We start from the raw sequence: 19,647 nt of genomic DNA, 5'->3' as shown, positions 1-19,647 counted from the left end.
CCCCGGCGTGGGGGTCTGGAGACCACCGAAGTCACCTGCCTGCCTCCCTCCCTCCCCGCTTTCGCTGCCCGAGGGCCGGCCCGAGCCCTTTAGCATGGCTGGGTGTCCTTTGTGTGCCTGCCGGGCCGCGGCTGCTGCCGGCCCGCCGCGGCCAAGCGTGGGCTTCGATCATCCCTAGCTCCCTCTGCCCGATCAATTACAGCCGCCTTTTCGAGGGACTTGAATCTGCTTGCCCGTTGCCCTTAATTTTTAGCATACCCAGACGAGGTTACTGCCCCGGCCCGAAGTGAAAAGAAATGTGGACGTTGGTGCCCTGGTATTGCTCTGATTTCTTCGGTTAGCTGAGCACAACTTTCTATTCGTGTTTATTCATGCAGTTTCTTATTGAGCTCCACATCGCACTGGCCTGGATTCCGCGTGTAGGGAGAGGATAGACAAACATTGCCTTTTTCTAGAGCGCACACACACGCACGCACACGGGTGTGCAGACTGACACACGCACACGCACGCACACGCGAGTCCAAAATGCAGAAGGCACCCGTGGCCTGTAGCCGCATCACCGCCCTGCAGAGAGCCCTGATACACAGAAGTTTGTAAATGGTGTATAAAAAAAAAGGGGGAAATGAACCAAACCATCCAGTTGCAAACTGACCAAGGGATGGAGAAGGCGGGGGGGGGGGGGGGGGGGGGAGAGAGAGAGAAAGAATTGGGAAGAGAAAGCACTAAGGATATTGCCGACGATCGCGCTAAATATTCTCTTCTGGCACGGTAATGACAAAAGGCAGGGGCTGTGGGGACACAGCTATGATTAAATGATACTAAAGGGATTTGTGTTGCTGTGTCTGGGGGAGGGACGGCTGTGAGGTCTTGTTTTCGGCGCTGTTCTTTTTTTATTTTGGAAGCAAGGTGTTTTCAGACCAGGAGGCTTCAAAGCGGCTCGGCACTTCGGGATCTGCAAGAGAAGAAAGCTGCAGAAGAGTAATGAATAAGAAAAGGGTAGATGTAAATACCTGGAAGTGTGTGGTTAGAATCGCCTCGCTGTAAGCGAGATGAAGTGGCAGGATCGGCTCTCCCTGCGGCAGGCAGGTCCTTTGCCGAACAGGTCGAAAAAGAAAGAAGAAAACTACACTGGAAGTCAAGATTTACAATATCTAAAGCCAGACTGCGACTGACTTTAATTCCAGTCCTAGCTATTAGAGGGAGATTTAGCTCCACGGCAAATATTTGCTTTTTTTGTCCCCACAGAAACATCATTAGGGGAAGTTCATTTAATAATAAGGTCAATTAAAGAGTATTTTTCAATGAGTGGAGGAAAAATTACCTTCCTACTGGAATAACCTCTTTAGCAATATCTGGCAACAATAAAGTAGTGCGGCAGTTTATCGGAACACACTGATTTCCACCCGGGCCTGGAGGAGCGCGTGTGTTTGCGTGGGTGTGTGTACATGCGTACACGGGTGAGCACACACGTCCACGCAGCGTGGCTGTGTGCACTCGCTGGTGGGATGGAGTTGATGTATATAATGTCCACACACACACTCACATATATATGTGGACACACATATACGTAGACATATGCATGTTTTCAGATTAAAGTAGCTCTTGTAATATCTTGTAGAACACTAAATATTCCCTTTTAATATCTAAATAGGTCAGTAATACAGTTCAATAACATTGGAGGTGTCTGTATATTCTCTCTCTTCAGTCTGTGATAAAACATTCTTTAAGACTATTGGGATTTTACACTGTAATTCTATTAAATAGTAATTGAAGGGTCGCGAGAGGCTATGATACAGGATCAGCAGTGTGTAAGCCGTCCGTTTGAACTTTAATTTGGAATCATAGGCAGATGGGATCACGGCCTCTTTGTGGTGCTTGCAGATTTAAAACTAGCCGGCACACGGAGGGGAAAAAAAAACCAACCCTGCAATGCAGATTCATTCATTAAACATGAAAGGTTAGTGCTAGAGAGGGTAAGCGTTTAGACGTCTAGGTAAATACAGAAATATATTTTCCTCCCCTCACTTCCCTCCTACCGTAACCCCCAACTATCTCAGTTACTGATTTTCTATTGTTATTGCAAATAACTTTCCTTTATATCCCCAGTGGGGATAAGTGTACCTGAATGACTTATTTATACCTGCATCGCAGCCTATCCACGAAACTTTTATCCCGCTTGCAGCCAGGGGGGAAGCCAGCTTTATTTATTTCTTTACTCTTTCGCTGCCTCTTCCTTGCGCCTCCTCGGACTATTTTTAAAACTCTCTCGGGAGGATTGCCGGAGCCAAGCCCCGCTGTATAGCTGGGGACACGGCAGAGAAGGAGCGACCTCTTTTCAGTTTAAACGGGGGGGGGAAAGGGTGCGGTGTGAATTGATCCGCCTGAGCCGGGAGGCGAGCGGTAAAAGCCACGTTCTGCGGGAGGAGCCGTGGGTGCTGCTGCTGCGTGTCGCCGGGAGCTGCCGAGCCCGGCCGAGGTGGCGTGTGCGCGTGGGTGTGGGTGCGTGCCTGTGGGTGTGTGTCCGTGGGTGTGTGTCGGCGAACTCTTAGGCCCGAGGACGCTGTAGTTCCACCTTATCTGAAAACAAAAGACTTTCCAACTGCGAGAGTCAAATCCGCCCCCCCCCCCCTTCCCCGGCTGTATCGTATTAAAAAGGAGCTTTCATTGTTTATTTCTAAATATTTGTGAAGCAGACAGTGTATGGGTTAACCTAATTAACACATCCATACTGTATATTCGTGGACCAAACCGTACGGCGAATTTCTAATGCGATGGTTGAATGTGATAGTCATTTCTGTGTTACGGGAGATTACAGCAACACTGGAGCATTTCCAGATTGTAGATGGTTTTAGATGTTGAATTTCCAGATGAGTATTTACCATCATAACTAATTTAAGACCATTATTAAATAGAAATTCTCAGCAGGGCTCTTTAATGATGGAACACGTTACTAATTACAGAGTTTACGCTCTGTTTTGGCTAAGCAGTCTAGAGGGATGGGATTGTGCTCTGCATGCAAAGCCAATATTACTAACGAGGAGGCATCATACCCCTAACATTTCAATCATATTATTAAAGAAAGCCACTTCTTGCCTTATCTGCGCGAGGAAATAGCAAGAGCACTTTGTTTACCGGGCTCCCAAGCTCTGGAAATAGCTGGAATAGAGGGCGGGATCCCTCCCCTGCCTCCCCCTGCTCCCAGCCGTCTGGCCTCGGCAGCCGGCCGGCGGCGGGGCTGTGCAAGTGGGCCGCCCCCGCTCCCCGCCGCCCCCCGCGCCCCCGGGGCTCGCTCCCCGTCGCCCCCGCCCTGCCGGGGCCGCCCCGCTGCCCTCCGCGGCCGCGGCGGGCAGCCTCTGCCCGCCACTCCGCGCCGGGGGGAAACGCAACGGCGAGGGCTTAAGCGGAGAGAGCAGCTGGGGAGCCTTCCCCGCTCCCCCCAAAAGTCACGGGCACAGATGCACACGCACACCGAGAAGCTACACAGAACTGGTGTGTACGTACAAACATCCGCGTAAGTAAAGGGCATGTAGAAACAGTTTTGGTGTCCCCCCGCTCCCTCGCCCCTCCACCCCCCCGGGAGACCACGTCCCGGGAAGCGGCCGGTGCGTTTCCCCCGGAGGACGCCGACCACCCCGTCGAAGCCCGAGGAAGCAGATCTGCGCCACGAGGTTTGTAAGGAACTGGGAAGAGGTGTGCCAGGCTGCGGGAGAGGGGCCGCCGCCCCCGCGCCCCCTGCCCCGGTAGGAGCGGGGGAAGGGGGACCCCAGGGCGGCTCGGCGGCCCCGGCCCGGCGGCTGGCTGAGCCCCTGCTCCCGCGCCTCTGTCCCCTGGGTCATCCCGCACGTGCAGGGCTGGCACTCGCCTGCCCTCGCCGTTTCTTTGGGAATACAATAGCCCTGGAGACAGAAGGAGGCAAAGAAGATCCGTGGCTTATTTACTCATCTCAGATGTGGGCCACCTAAAATTACATTTAGTTTTCCTGACAATGGCAATTTTCCTCTTACCCACCCACTTCCCGGCCCACCTCCTCCCTCTCTCCAGGTTACGGAGCACGCTGTTGCGTTCAGACCCGGTGCCAGTGCCGCGTTTTCGTTGCCCTTGAAAGGACGATAGACGCTTCTCAGCCGATTTTCATTCTCGGTATCCATTAATGTATTTGATCTGGACGATTAATAAGTACGGAAGACAGGTTTGCAATAACCTGCTATTACGTTCAGTGGCCGTTTTGCCCGAGTAAAGGCTTTTTGGATTCGCTCGCTCTGCCTGTCTTGAAAAGATTCAGTATCTATTCTCTCCACAGATAGACAAACACATGCACGTGTATATATAGATGTATATACAGAAACACAGGAGCACATTTTCTCTTTATACACGCATAAGTATTTGCAAGCGCAGTTGCGTATTTCCCACCCTCCCCCCCCCAAATGTGGCCTTACAGAACACGAAAATCGAGGAGGTACAAGAATACAGGCCAATGGCCAGAGGCTCGAAAGGTTTCCCCCTCTCCTTCTCTTTGCAAGAACCCTTTCATGCCATCTAAACAACAATCTGAACATAAAAATCTTCGGATGGATTTGAGGGAAATTAAATTGTCTCTCCCCACTGTGTGCTTGTGAGCGAGTCAGACTGTGTTAACTGTTCCAAATGGATTCTCTCGGTTTGTCTACTTATGTGTTTTACTGCAGCGTGTCTTGTTCAATAACGCAGGATGTGGCACTCGGTGTAAATCCGGCCGCTCTTCTGGGGCCTCGCCGCTTCCCGGTGTCAAGGAAATTCCATCTCGGCGGCCGGGCGGCCTCCGCGCCCCCCGGCTGCGGCCCCAGGACCGGGAGCCTCTCCCCGCTGCTTCGGGGCGCCCCGCGCGGGCTGGTTTCTCCCGGGACTGGGGCTCCCCCATCCTCCGGGCAAAGCCAAGCGGAAGGCAAGCCCCGGAGGTGGACGCGCATCCCCTCGGGCGTACCGGCTGGGACCCTCCCTACGCACCCCCACAACTGCCCCGCTCCTGCCGAGGCACAGCCAGCCATCGCGGGGGGAAGGATGCGGGGCTGGAGCTGCCGTGCCGCCTCCCCTCGGCCGGGCAGCGCGGGGGCTGCGCGGGGACGGGGGCGCCGGGGACGGGCTCGGTAAGGGGGTGCCGCCCCGCTCTGACCGCCCCCCACGAGGCGGGCCCTGCCCTGCCGGGCCGAGCTGAGCCGAGCCGAGCCCGGCCGTACCGGGGGGCTGCCCGCGGGTGCGGGCGAGCGGCGCGGTGCCCCCTCCCCGGCGGGTCCTTCCCGCCCCCCGGCGTCCCGGGCGCCGCGTCCCCGCCGCGCCGCGCTCCCGCCGCCACCGACGGCGCCTCAGCCCGTTTGGAAACTGACTCATTCTGTAAATAATCTTTGACGTCCCCACAAAGCCGCCCTTCGAGAGGAGTTTATTAGCACGGAGCCATTAAAGCAGATGTCATGTTAGCTTCCCCGTGACATTTGGGTGACACATCTCTCCCGATGAATTGCTAATTGTGTTCCCGCCCGCAGTAAACATCCCGCTCCATTGTCTGCGCTGAAGAGAGTTTCTGCCGCAAAATACGGTCCTGCGCGGCGGAGAGACCTCGCCGTGCGCCGCCCATGCCCCTGCTCCGGCGCCGGCCCCGGCCCTGGCCCCTGCCCCGGCCCCAGTGCCCCAGCCGCCTCGGCCGCACAGGTCCCCCTCTCCCGCCCCTCAGCTCCCGCCCGCCGCCGCTGCCCCCCGGCTGGAGCCGCGGCCCCTTCCCCGCACCTGGCGGTGCGGCGGGCCCGGCCCGACAGCCCTCTGCTCTGCCCTGCCCTCCGCCGCCTCCCCCGGCGCCGCTCCTCCGGGCTGGGCGCGCCCCGCTCCCTCCACGGCACGGACCCCCTCGCCTAGAGCACCCCCGGCCCGGCCCCGGCCCCTTCCCCTTCCCGCCGGGCTCCCGGAGCGCAGTCCCGTCCGCGGGGCCGGGGCGGGGGGGATGAGGGCGGCCCTCCCGCCGCCTCTCCCCTTCTGGCATAACACCCTTCCCCAGCTCCTCCGAAATTTTTATTTCGCCTGGAACAAAAGGTGTGTGCGGCGGGGTGGGGGGAGGCTGCCAATTTCCAGCAAAGTCCAGGCACGGCGGTGACATATGTCACTTTCTGTAGACTTCGGATGTGAAAAGCAGGGTGTGCAGCGCCGAGCCTTCTCGTCGTTATCCCCCGGTGGAGGCACTCGGAGGAAACTGCCTGAGGGCTTTGAGAGGATGAGGCAAAGCAGCCCTAAAGAAGAGCTTTGCAGCTGAGTGGCTGACTGAATCCGTCTTACCTATGTACATAGGGTTTCATATTCATAGCCGTTGTCTGTACCTTGATACATAATCTCTCGCCCTTGTTAATTCTCAATAGATGCCGAGATAACTAATCCTCCCAGCTAGATAGACACGGGCAGATTACGTGAGTGCAATCTATCTACCTATCTGCCTGTATATCCACACGCACATATATACGCGCACCGGCAGACGTAAAGCGATTTCACGGGGTTTTCTTCCACAGGAGTACACAGAGGTGGGCAGTTGCAGAGCCCGACGCCTTGCCTACCAGATGTAGAAATATTCGGTGGGAATCAACATATACGTATCACTCACATATTTGAGGCTACCTGGCGTTACAGTTTTTATGTACTGCGCCCACTTTCTCTCCCTCTCCTTCTCCGCAATGCGCTCGAGTTTTATACAAACACGGATAAGCTTTTCTTACAGAGGAAAATTACGGAAAGAGGGAGAGGGAGGCGAAAGATTAGGTAGATCCGGAGTCTTTAAAAAAAAAAAAAAAGCCAAAACAGCACTTGAAATGATTTAGCTGCTGGATAAAGAGACCTATTTGGCATCAACTGAGACATTATTTTGATTACCCAAAAGCGTACTCGTCCTTAACGCCAGCCAGCATTTGCAGCGAGTTACCTGGGCTCTGCTTTGTTCTGATTTTTAGCATAGATGTTTTATGGATGGCAATCGCAAAACAAAGCGGTCTTGGGATGCCTGCTAAATCTCGCCCCGAGTGTGCCTAGCCCCTGCCCGCCCCCAGGCCGGGGGTGCTCAGCCCCCGTTCCCCAGCGAAGCCGGGGGCGATGACGGCGGTGGGGCAGCGCCCGTCCCCGCCGGCTGCTCTAACACCCGGGTCTGAAGCCGGTTGAGCTTGTAAGGGTCGCTTAATACCTGGCCACCCCCGCGGACGGGGTCGCTTTGCAGCCGCTCGGGGAGGTGCCCGGCCCGGGCCCGGCGGGAGCGGCCCGGCGGCCGCCGCCGGGGCTCGGCACCCCCGGCACCTCCGGCACCCCCGGCATCCCCGGCCCGGCCCGGCGACCCCGCAGGGAACGGCCCCTCCGGGCGCACCGCAGCCTGCCAGCCGCAGCTCTGTGCAAATGGGAACCCTGCCCCCGGCGCGGGGGGGCTTCAAATGCCACCTCGCTACTCCTCGGTGAATATTAAGCATCATTGTCTTACAAACGAGGAGAGACCGCTACCGTCAGAATAATAATAAAGTACTTCTTGAAACCCTAAGTCTCCTACAGCGGATCGCTAGAGGCGACGAAGCTCTTAGCTCTAAAACCGGATTCCTCCCACCTCCGACTTCCCCGTGTCCTGATGTCCTGAAACCGTCCGTCCTGCGTGTAATCTTTGTTCTGCTATTAGCGATACAATACACATTGATCCCCACAAGAACGATCCCGTATGAATTACTCCTGCAAGGACTCTTCCCCCAAAATAGTACCTTCACTCCGCTCCTGCCCTTCCGGTGATCAAGTTTTCTCCTCGATCGGAAACTATAATTTTCGGGGGGGACAAGGGACTTTGTCACCGACTCTGGCTCAGAAGAGGAAGGTGGCCCATGCTCCCTTGCCAAGATTTTTCCCTTCGGCTAATGACTTTGTCCTATGTCAGTGAAGTCGCTAAGACTTGTTTTTATCCGCAGGTCCAGAGCGAATGTTGAAGAAGTCTTGAATTTTACACTTCTCTGCTGCGGCTGTGAATGAGTCGCTCACTCCGAGAATTACCGTGTATCAGAGGGGAAACAGCTCACTGCAGACAAATAGGGATCGTGTATTAGGAAACAGCTTCCCGAGCTGTATTGTTCAGACTGATGCTTATTTCTCTCCTTACAAAATCTCCTTACTCCTCGGTCTCATGCAACATCCTAGCGTTACGTCTCGAGGAGGGAGAGAAAAGTCCGGAGAACCGAAGGTGACAAGTTGGAAAACGCAGGCAGGGAACAAACACCCCTCCAAAATAAAAACCTTCTCACCAAAATAAAGCCCCACATAAACCACAAATCTATATGTAATCAATACTGATCTGGAACCAATCTGTTCCTCCCCGGCTGCGCGCGGATCCCAGGGCTGCAAGCGCTTGTGATTACAGAAAGTAGGAGGGTCATTTTCTAACAAGGGTGCTCACTGTATCTGAGCTCCAAATTATCCAGAGAGGACAGATGGCCCTTCTGATCTTATAATGAGAGCAGGGAGTGATTATCAGTCTGAACCAAAAAATGATGCTCTGCTGACATATTTTCACCGTTCTGAAATCTGTGCTTGCACTTACGCCTCGCTTCATATCCCTCTTCGTTTAATTTAGGCATCGTTTGGGATTTCGGAGAGCTGTGTGAAATCCATTTATTTATCTCCGCCTGTGCGTCTCTGCCTCTCTCCCCATGTATCTATCTAGGACATGTACAGACACAAAACAAAGGAAAGCAAAAGGTCACTTCACAGGAACTCTTAAGCCAAATCACGCTTGGCAAAATATTTATATATAAATACATTTGCCAATAATTAAGAAGCCCAGCTGCCTCCCGGATGCCTAGATTTTATGTTTGCTTCTTGGCAGTTTTCTGGAGCTGTTGCATTCCATCTTTGCAATTACTACGATACGCGGTGAGTCAGCCCAGACCCGAGCTCCCTTTGGAAAAAAATTCGTACTGGTGTATGTACATATTTGGGTTTTGTATTCACGCTTTAACTATTTTTTTTCAGAGAGTAGAATCCCCTATGGAGGAGAAATACAATCATGATGGCCGGGTAAACGTAAAGGGAGATATTCCTTTCATTCGCAGATTGCTGCGACTTTTCAGCCTAAAAGCAGTGTTAGTTCACCTCTATCCAGCCCAGAAAGCGTTGCAGAGAAGGAGGCCCAGGGAGATTTCCAAAATATCTCTGGTGCCTGGCAGGAGTCAGATCTCCATCCCTCTGTTCAAGTTCCTCAGAGGTGAGCTTGCAATTGCAAAGAAGTTTGGTCAGTACAAACAAATTAAATCGGGGAACTGTTCAGTGGTTACACAGTCATTTCACTCTCTTATTTACACTGTAATATTGCATTACCCTCTAATTGTCACATATACTTTTCACTCTCCAAATATGAAAGACAAATACCGAATCCATTTAAAGTTGTGCCACTTCCCAGGCTGGCCGGCTGGGCAGGGAAAGCATTTTCAGCGTGTTCTTGCTGCCATCTACTGGTCCCACAGCTCTGAGCGAGCTCTTCACCCCTGAAACTTTTCTCTGTTTTCACATCCGAGAAGAAAAGGGTCTATAGCAGGCAGTGGGAAATGCAGCTAAGTAGGAAAAGCCGCGATAATGTCGCCAGTGGCACTGGGAGGTCGCCACGCCATTCACTTTAAGCATAGGGAGTAACTCCTCTTTTCTTTACTGGAGCTACGCTCACTACTTGGAACTAAGTACGTGCACGTATCTTGGCAGACTCCAGCACTAGATGTAAGGTGATTTTATACAAGGAAGGCAGTTATTTCATATTTTTGGTGCTAAGAGATTCCAATAATATATTCTTTGAAGAACAACCATTTGTTTTGCAGGGGGAAAAAAAAAGTTTTAGATGTCCTGTATCATTGCCATCATCATATTTAAAGGCAGCTATTGCCAAAGTTTTCCCCACTCCCTCTTCAGTACCCATCTGAATTCCACCCCCAAACTGTGGCAGGAGGTGTGCCATACTACATAAGTAACAGTAGCGTGGCTTCGTCTGTGTTTTGTCGACACTTTGTCTAGAAAGTACTTTGTTTTCATAGCAGAAGCATTTTCCCTGAGGTATCATCTCATGTTATTGTCTGTTTATTTCCAAACGACTGCTGATTTGAAATAATAACACCATCTAGTAATTTTATCCCCTGAAACACACACCATAAACAACTTCTTAAAGGAATATGTGGTTAGGAGAAATGGATAGAGTAATACTTACCATTTCCACCTGTAGATTGCCTGGGCCAGATCCACTGAGGGCTTAACTACCACTTAACTACCAAGGCTTGAGCTAAGTCTCCCAGGTTCCTGTGATTCCTCCAGTGAAGCCTCCACAACACCCACACTGCAGATACAGAGTGTATAGTGACTGTCCGTGTTCTGAGGGCATGAAGAAGCTGTGGGCCTTGGGCTCAGCAGATACCTCAGGTCAAGCATCCCTTTCCAGAGCCCACCTGCAGGGCCTCACTCAGGGGGCACTGATTTATCCTCTTAAAAATACTGCCACCTCCAAGTTCTCTTGGGATGTGAGAAACTTGGGTATTGATTCTTACTCCAAGCCAGGCAGGGTATAACCTCAGTTAACCATAGAAAACCTTTCTTCTTCCATGTGACAGAAGTCCAACTTAAGGAAAGGATTTCTGACTAAAAGCATTGACTGGATGGGCCGCATCCCTCTAGAGCAGTGACTTAGGTAAGTCCTAATTCCTTTAATGGCTGAGGTTTTATCTGTTGGAGATAGGTTTCTGAGGTAGACTTTCTGAGTCACCTTACCTTCTCTATTCATAATTCTGCCTGACTAGTGTAGGCATCCCCTGGCTCCATGTCACAGCTTCCGGGCCACCTGCCCTTTGGTACCAGGGATCTCCACAGAACTGAGTTTAAGAACCCAAACTTTAAAACTCCACTCGGCAGGAGAACACCAACAATGCAACTGATGCAATGCTGAGAGCTTAAGTTGCCCGTGCCTTATTCTGAAAAGCCAAAGTTAAACAGCATGGTCTCCATGCAAGGAAACTGAGACTCGGAGATGAAACACCACACCTACCATCATACAGCTAATCAAGGAATAAAGCCCCAACCTACAGATTCCCATCTGGCCTCGACTTCTTTACTATCTGACAGAGCATACAGGTCTTTTTAAGGATATGTAAAAAATTATAATGTGTGTTTTGAAATTGTAGATTTTTAAAGTAAGACCAAAGACATTTATAATATGTCATGAAACATGCACACCCTGGCGACCCCCTCCCGTCCTCCCCTGCACGCTCTGCCTATTTTGACAAAAGGCTTCAATGAGATCTGAGCAGAGGAGTGGTCTGGTGTGAGGTTGAGGTATCTGAGGTATTGATCAGCAGAACAAGGCCTTCGCAAACTGGCAGAGGAGTGTATCCATCTCTCCAAGATCTCTGTGTCACTCCATCTTTAAGTGCTGTGTTTTGTTTCTGATTAAGCAATACGGTGCTGGTCATACCTGTAGGAAGCAGACGTGACATCTTTTGGCTCCTAAGTGACTAGCTAGCCACCCCAGGAAGTTACCTGATACCTGCTTTTCTTTTACCACTGTTAGTCTGAGTTTGAATGTCCGTAGAGATTCTGTGTCAGCATATATGAACAACATCATTGTATTAAACAGAACATTATATTTAAAAGTATTCAGCAGGACTGCTGAAAAACAGCAGGACGTATTTGTTGTACATTCTGCTTTGCCAGTGTGACATCCACATGACAGCTGTGGTCCCTGATCACTCATTTTTTAACCTGATAGCCACTTTCACTTACACTTGCAAAATGCACTAATGCACTGCAATACAGTGCTGTAACGCAGCATATACTAGCTGAGCGCATTTAACCTGTGTGCTGCTCTAAGATACCTGTGCATCCTAGGTTGAACAGATGGCCATAGAAGATGTTACATGATATCTCTGGTTAAATGACTCTGCGCATGAGAAAGTTATTTTTGGGCAGTATAGCATATGATCGTATGGGTCCTCTGTGACTGAGATGCAAGCGTACAGAGAACACAGCTGAGGCATGCTCTCGGCTTGAGTTGGGGTGGATGAGAAAGGTTTGTGTCATTTTGCGTATTCTGAACGATTCAGAAATCGTGGCAATGGGCTTTGTGCTGAGACTGTTGACTAGCTTTCATTAAGTAAGAGATTATTTTTATTCAAGGGAACGGTGCAGAATCTTGTATAAGTGAAGACATCTCGAGGGATTCTGAAAAGCCCAGTGGAAAAAATTATGTTATTGTTGTTTTAAATAATGTTCAGCATATGACACTGTGAAACATAATGAGTAGCCTGAACATCTTGCTGGATCACTAGTTCATATTAATACAATTCTTTTTTCTGAGATGGTTTGCAGTACTTCTTGTACTAACATGTAAGTTGTACTTTGAAGTCAATCAATGCCTACTGTTCAATGTAATTAGCAGATTTCAGAACTGAGGGATTTTATTCTATGAAAATGTTAACATTTCAAACTTTTCTTTCAGGACAACAAAAAGGCAAAATTCTGAAATTTTAGATACTCAGGAATATCCACATGAGCTACGAAAATCTTCCATTTCAGTAAGGCTGGAACACTCCATGCTGGTATGGATTTCTTTTGACTTAATAATTTCAATTTTTCTACTCTATTAATCTAAATTATAAAACCAAAGGGAAACACTTCAACAACTTAGAAATGAAATGTTCCAGTATTATTTGCAAAGAATAATCATAGAATTTTCAGCAACCGGTATTGAAATTGACAAATTAGAACATTTTTAACCAGCTCTGATTATAAAGTGGCTGGACGGATAGGAGGCTGACTGCTCTGCAAAATAATCATTCACACTGAAACTGATCTCTCTTATTATGATGATTTAGGTGCTCAAATACGTGTATGAATTATGAAACAAGGGAACTTGCATTTAGTTTAAATAGTATTCAGAGCAGAACTATTGAAATATTGAGACCTTAATAATGCCTTAAAGCATTCCTATGATCAGACAAAGCACAATGGGATGAATAGGATTTATTTTTCTTATTTTGTTTTGAGAAGAGGAAAACAATATCCTGTTTACAGTCTAACAATGCTCTTTGGTCTTTAAAACTACCGTGAGGTTAGATGAAGAGGAGAAGCTTTGCCACGCACCTTCACAGATAAATTGCAAGCCCTACTCCTGGTACTGAACATCTGTTTGGGAACGACTCAGGCTTCCCATGTGGATCTGGCCTACTCAGTGTTCGCCCAGCAGTCTTGTACCAGAGATGACATGGTTAAACAGCACATCCTAAAGAATCACCTGTTTCAGAGTCAAATTCCTAAATCCCTTGTAGAGCTGCGTACCCTGATGCATAGTTGCTCAAGTGCCTGAAAACTTTTCTTTTTCCTCCAAATTATATTCCGAGAATTTGAAACACTTTTCAGTCCATTCACCAGAACTGTATCTGGTGAACTACCTTCCTCTTTGATTTTTCCATGCTTGTGCCAATGGGAAGCATAAAATGAAGCCTAGCTTTCATATGGGACCAAAGCATCTCTGTGCTAAATTTGATGCTGCAGACTGGATAGATGAATTCTGAATGAATGCCAGTCTTACCCCTGTGATGTGCACTTTCAGAAAATGCTCTGTGGCCCATCTTCCCTTCAAAAATATTAAAGTGACATATTTTCTGGCCTCAACTGGCTTCTGGTTGGACTAATTTGGTCTTAGCAATCGCAAGTGGTGTAGGAAATATTGTGCATTTTAGAACTGAAGCTTTGACATGATACAAGTTAGACCTCGTTGAGCAATCTGGATAATCATGTGTTTTATGGCTTTCAGATGTTCTTGCTGCAGCATAAAGGTCCATAAATATTTAGGACAAGGATTCTATGGCCCATTTATGCCTATTTTATGTAGCATTGTTTTTCTTTATTCAAGTTTGCTATTTCATGTATGATAGCAGCGTTTTAGTTTTCAAAGAGGAAATATTTCTATTTTTTTTCTATGGAGTTTCTTGTAACACAGAAGCATTGAGGTGATCAGAAGATTAATTCTATTTTAACACTCTGAAACTGGAAGATATCAACAAAGATTAGCTGGAGAAAAATAAAGAAATAATCTATGACAGTGTTGAGAATGGTTCCCAGAATTTTAAATACTTGTTAAAGGCTTTGCTGTATTTCACTTCAATAAACATCATGCTCCAGTTACTACTTGAAACCATAGGGGCATTATCCTGTGCAGCACTTATCAATATTTTAACATGTGAAAGTCAAATGATGTTGAAACATTGAACTATATTTCCATCTGTGCAAGCTAAAATGGTACAAATGCATCCTGTGTAATGGAATACTACATCCCCAGTTACTTTCTTACAAGTGATACCTGATTCCTCTGTATTTTCTGTAGTTGTTTCCATTGCTCTGATGGTGCCCAAAGGAAGACTGTCTTTTAAAATTAAAGTTTATAGCATTTAAGGAGTTTTAACCCAACCTGCTTTAAATCCAGAGAAAACAAATACTTGGAACGTGCTATTAAAATTGGCAACTAATTTTCCGTTGCCCTTGCCTTGGTGCCCTCTGTGCATGTGCATTTTGCATGGAAATGGGTATTGGTACCAAAACAAAGGCCCTGAGAGTGGCTAGAGCAGAAATGCACTGCTCCTGTAAGAGATGTGGGGAGCTTGTGCCCAGTGGAAAAATGGTCAGCATTGTCCATGTACTGCTTAGTGGGCAACAACACAAGAGGATTGCATGTCCCATCATACGACAGGAAGCAGCGAAAGAAGAGAAGGAGGTTGCTGCCAAAGATCGAACATTTCAGTGGGGTTTCTCTGAAACCTCTGGGAAGACAGTCCCAATCATAGACCTGCAATGTGACCTCCATACGCCATGGCCCCAGAGCCCCCTGTGTCAGGCACAACTGGATGGCCTATCAAATATTAGACCAATTACCTGGTTTTACCCCATAAGACCATGAACCAGAAGAAGGATCACTGCACTGCAAATGGGTGCGACACAGGTATGATGGCATGAGAGCGTAAGACCCATGTCAAATGCTAACTGTATCGCTCAGTGTGCCACTCGAAAGTCTGTGCCCCAGCAAGATGTTCTTTTACTGGCAACCCATCACAGATTAATATGACTGATACCCCTTACATGAACTCGTCTCCTGTTGCTTATATTATTGCTGACATTGGGGACTTTCCATCTGGTCACTGCATGCCTTTTCTTGGCGTATGTCACGTCGGTTTGTTTTGTTGCACCATCTCCTCGTTTCTTCTGACTTTCTTACCTGAGACCTTGGCTTATATCCCCATGTCAACCAACCATTTACTTCCTTATTTCTTATTATCTGCAGCTTTATCTCTCCATGGTCATGTGTCTACATTTCTTGTATGGTCTCCTTCCTAATGAAGCTCAGACTGCTGCCTTTTGCTATTGCTTTAGTAAAGGATTTGAAGGCTATCAAATCTGCTGAATTGTGGGACTGCTTCAAACACTTCTCTCCAGTCTTTTAGGGGATGCTAAATTTAGGTATTGTGTTTCTCTGTCTAGTCATAGCACTACTAGGCTGTAGCATTAAGCGAAGCAGACTTTTGGTTCTCCTGCCCATCTTTTCTGTGCTAATGGGAGAGTGAATTGTTATCTTGCAGCATTGCAGGACTTGACTCTCTTCCCACCTGATCTGATGTCTTCCTCTAGGTGTTCAGGTAGACTGATGAGTCAAACAGAGCGCCAAGGTAAACAGAAAACAGGCAGCCTTAGTTACTTGACCATGTCCCTTCATGTGGCTATCGCCCCTTTCAGTTTCACCTGGGGCGGAAGCAGTTACATAGGCTACACGAGGCATAACTATTCTCTCTTTGCACACTCATACAGTGTCATATGGCAATCAGATCTGTGCTTTGCAGTGCTCTGCTGTCCAGCAATGGTCAGTTCTCCAGAGTGCCAGTTATGGATGTGTCCAGTGAGAAAGCTTCTCTTGTTTCATGGGTTTCCTAGCTCTGCACACTGGCCTTAAATTGGTTTCACTGAATACAGCCAATCATCAGTCCTATTTTTTCAGGGCTTTGCTGACTCTGCTTTATATTTTTTGTTCTCCTTGTGAGGATATCTACAAGCAGTCTATTACTGTTGTTTAGCAGTGTTTCTGGGAGTGGATTTCAGCGAGCTTCCCATCCACCTAGAATTGACTTGGTCCATTAGCCTGTAAGTGGCTTGTAAGTGCATCTAGTAGAAGGGGTGCAATCATGTGGTCAATATGTTTCTTCTACCATGTGTGCATCTAGAGTACCTTCAGAGCTGGTAAAGTTATACAGCAGATACTGCTGCCTGCTTCAGAAGACCAGTCCTAGGCTAGATCCCCACTACCATGGGATAATCATCTTGAGTCTTTCTGCAATGCTCCACTTTTCCCGTGATTGCTTATAGGCTGAACATTGTCCCTTCTTGCTTTCCATTGGACCCCGACATCTGCATTTTCCATTTGTCTATCTGCCTGACTTCCTCTTTGCCTTTGACGAGAGTATTTGGGCAGTGCTGTTCTCTGTCATTACTGTGACCCTTTCCCAGACAGTTCAGCTGCTTTCACTGTTTGGATTAACTGCTTCAGGCTTGTGTCTCTTTGTACTCTTTTCTATAAGCTGTAATGGAAAGTCCCAGGCAACACACTCATGGTGGTGGGAAATGACAGCAGTGACTGGACATGAGACAACATCTCTGAGAACTCTGTAAAGGGTCATGTGGTTACCAGGATCCACCAGGGAAAATTGTTCTATCATCAGTGGTTCAGCAGGCAGCTCTGGAATGGAGACACTGGGCCTTTGTGAAAGACTTTGATTTTTCAAACTCTTGCACAGATGACCAGTACATAAATCCCAAAAGACCAGATCAAGCATTTGAGCTTCCAAGAAGATCAACCAAGGTTAAGTCTGGAGATCATAGGGCCTTCTGAAATGGAAACCTGGCCTAGGATTTGTGATGCAGATGATTAGACTACTCTAGCTCAACAGTAAAGTTGATCAACAGTCTTTGATCAGCTTTTGATTGTAAATGGTAAATAAATGTTTTTAACCAAGATTGGAGCAGAGCTGTGGTGCCTGGATATCCACTCCTGGGTGTCTGCAATGAAGCCAGATACAGAGGTAAATAATGACAAGTGAGGTGTGTGACACTGATATCAAATGTTCCATGTTTGAAGGCCCAGGTGACCCTGGCTTCTGTCTGTTGTGTGCCACACAACTGGTGTTGCCTGCAAATTTACATGTGGATGCCAGTTAGCATCTCTATTAAGTAAGTAAGCACTGAAACTACTTGTTAGACATTATAATGTAGATAATATAGATATCCCAATGGTCATGCAGTATTTTAGGTGAGTTTTTGCACCTTTTCCTCCCAAAGAGATGATAAAAACAAATCTTCGCATTCTCATGTAATTATCCCTAATGCCTAGCTTGCTATACAAACTCCGTTCCTACTTTCATGCTTTTGCAAAATTTTTGATGTGGAAATCCAGCATTGTTAGAAGTGTGAGTCCTCCCATACAGGTGTTTTTTTCTAGTGCACTTCGTGTGCTAGGTGTGCTATGTTTGCCTGCTCAGGTCATTCTTCTCCTTGATGTGAACGTCTATAGACTCACAAATGTCATGCTCTTTAATGTACTGCAGGTAAAGTAATTCTGCCCTGAGATAGCAGATGAGATTCAATGTAAATAAATGTAGATGCATATGGAGAAAAAGCACTCCGTATAAGGTGATGGCCTAAATCTACAGTGTACCTTTGCAATGAATAGTGTGTGTTGCTCTGAGCTCCACATCTCTAAAAGAATATAGCAAAGCTCGAAAAGGTTCAGAAAAGGGTGTCAAGGATGGCCAAGTGTATGGAATAATATTGTAAGAGAAATAAAGGTGGAAAATTAAAAGCAAACAGAAGTAAGTATTCCCTTACACAACATGCCTGAAAACTGTAGGAACTCTCTGCTGCAGGATGCTGTGAATGGCAAAAGCTGACTTTGATTCAGGGAAAGACAGGGAAAATTAACAGAAGAGAAGTGCATCCATCAAGGCCCACTAAACACAAATTATTCTGGATCTGGAAGTCGCTGGAGCAGCAAACTGTGGGAATGTGGTTTTGGTAGTTTGCTCTCAGAGACAGGTTACTGGGCTGGATGGTTCTTTGCTCTGATTCAGTATGGCCACTCTTAGCATTTATGTTAGAAGACTCTGTATTTCTAAGTAAAATGACAGCTGTCCGGTGGCTAGTCTTCCATTCTAGTTTCCTGGCCAAAAGTGGAAAACCATATTTGAGTCCCTTCCCTTTGAACCTGGCAGCTGGACCAGGCTCTTCTGTTTGTGCCTGCAGTCATGAGCAGCAAAACACATATTCGATCTACAGCACAGACTCTGCTCTAAAAGATTTGGGTTTGTGCCAACAAGGAACAAACCCACATTTTGAAATTGTTAGTGCTGCTGCAAAGGGAATGATGCATTGAAGTGCAGGGTGCATGTTGCTTCCTGATGCCTCCTCTAACAATCTCTCCTGCAAATGCGTTTTTCCCAAGTTCGGATGGAAGAAAGATCCAAAGCCTTACCTTCTTCATTTCCCTCTCTGCTTACAGAAACTGCTTTTGAAGACGTAGGTGGCTGCTTTTGTCAACCATTCTGGAGGTATTAGGATGGACTTTGGGACCCAGAATAAAGCAGAAGGTTATGGACTTTCTGTACAATTGGATGTCACTTAGTTTGGCAAGATCATCATGTACCTGGAAAGGTACGCAATAAAACTGCAACCTGTTTTCTACCTAACATATGGTATCTAACCCCACTGGAGGCTTGTGCTTGGCAAGCAAAAACACTGTAAATTTGATTTAGGCACATATTCAATAGTAGTCATATGGTTTCCACACGCTCTGCTTTGGAGACAGGCCAGTGTGCACAAACAAGGGGATACATAATACCAGTAGTATGGAATTCTCTTCCTCTTTTCAGCTTTCGCTAAAAATTAGGTGTCTTTGTTAGGAACACAAACCATTCCTTCTGGCAAAATAACCCCCAAACCCCTCGCCTTCCATTCATCTTCCCTGCATGTATAAAACAAGTTATGAGGTCTAAGGATCACAAAAATGACAGGAAAATACATTCATACACTGTCATCTTTATTCATATTTTGTTCACTTCATTATTCACATCATTATTTATTTCAATAAAAGTTGTCTGAAGTTCAGAGGTATGTAGGAATCCTAAAGCAATGGCAGCTGTAAGGAACTTGTGTCTTTTAAAATAAGTCATGTTGGACATCTGTGTTTGAGTTTTCTCTGCCTCAGTTTACCTACCTAAAAAGAGGAAAGCTCTATCTGCCAGCTGACTTGGCTGGTGCATTGTGGGATTAAATGGGTGATTGGAAAAATGTTTTGAAGTTCCTGTCTGAAGGACAGTGTGTATTTGTGAGGTGTTACTGTGTTAAACAATGAGTGATAACATGCACGTTCAACTTACTCATTATACTATGTAAAAGCAGTGCATTAACCTTTTGGATGGAATCACAGTTTCAGCTTGGGATGGATTAGAGATCTCTCTAAATGCATTAATACATGCAAACATAACCAGACTGCTGAATCTATTTACTCAAGAGACAAGCTGCCATGGTGCCATTGTCAGAGGGAGCCAGAAGGCG

Source organism: Aptenodytes patagonicus, chromosome 3 (assembly GCF_965638725.1).
Source record: "Aptenodytes patagonicus chromosome 3, bAptPat1.pri.cur, whole genome shotgun sequence".
NCBI lineage: Eukaryota > Metazoa > Chordata > Aves > Sphenisciformes > Spheniscidae > Aptenodytes > Aptenodytes patagonicus.
Note: the sequence above shows the minus strand (reverse complement) of the source record.